Source organism: Odontomachus brunneus, unplaced genomic scaffold, assembly GCF_010583005.1.
Source record: "Odontomachus brunneus isolate Ranch 3 - 2012 unplaced genomic scaffold, Obru_v1 Obru_scaffold_002, whole genome shotgun sequence".
Lineage (NCBI taxonomy): Eukaryota > Metazoa > Arthropoda > Insecta > Hymenoptera > Formicidae > Odontomachus > Odontomachus brunneus.
Window position 1 is genome coordinate 5,243,993 of NW_022639452.1, and position 1,100 is coordinate 5,245,092.

The following is a 1,100-nucleotide window of genomic DNA, read 5'->3' on the forward strand; positions in this document are numbered from 1 at the left end:
CCTGCAGATCCGCAGGTTAGTCAAAGGCTGGCTGAACCTCCCTCAGCGCGCCAGCGCGGAGGTGGTCTACCTCCCTCCCAGCAGGGGGGGATGTGGACTGCTTCCGCTTGCTGACCTCGCCGACGTCCTCACGGTCGCTCACGTCTTCCGTCTTTTGACGGCGGACGACCGGGCGGTCAGGGACCTGGCCTGGGCGTCGCTGCGGGCAGTGGTTCGCCGCCGGATTGGCACCCACCCGACGTGCGGTGACGTCGCCGCCTTCCTCTCGGGCTCGCTCGAGGGGAGGCTAAGGGTGGGCGGGGAATCCTCGCTCTGGTCGAGCGCCCGGAATGCTGCGCGGAGACAATCTGAGCGCTTGGCCATTCGGTGGCTGTGGTGTGAGGAGCGTGAGGAGTTCGTCCTCCAATGCCGCGGGCCACGCGGCAGGGTCACTAAGATCCCACCTGGGGCTCGTGCCCAGGTGATCGGGCGCCTGCGAGCGGCGGTGGCAGAGTGGTACACTTACACGTGGATCACAAAACCTGATCAGGGGAAGGTGTTCGAGGTCTCGTCGCGCGCACGAGTGAGCAATCACTTCATGCGTGGCGGCAGCTTCACCCGCTTTGCTGATTGGCGCTTCGTACACCGAGCCCGCCTTGACGTGCTCCCCTTAAATGGGGCGCGCAGATGGGGGGAGGGTGACAGGCGTTGCCGGCGCTGCGGAGAAGTGGCCGAGACCCTTCACCATGTGTTATGTCACTGTGGACCACACTCTGCTGCCGTCCAGTGGCGTCACGACACGATCCTGCTGCGACTCAGGAAGGCCTGTCGTCTGCCGGGGTCGATCACGGTTAACCAGCGGGTCAGGGGTCTCGAGGGGGAACTCGGGGCGCTACGACCTGACCTTGTGGTCAGGCACGAGCCCTCGAAGAGCGTCGTCATATGCGACGTCACGGTTCCCTTTGAAAACCGTTGGGCGGCGTTTGATGAGGCTAGGGCGAGGAAAGTTGCTAAATACTCGCCCTTGGCTGAAGCGCTCCAACGGCGGGGATACCGGGTCGTCGTGACGGCCTTCGTCGTCGGGGCCCTTGGCTCGTGGGATCCGAGGAATGAGCCGGTGT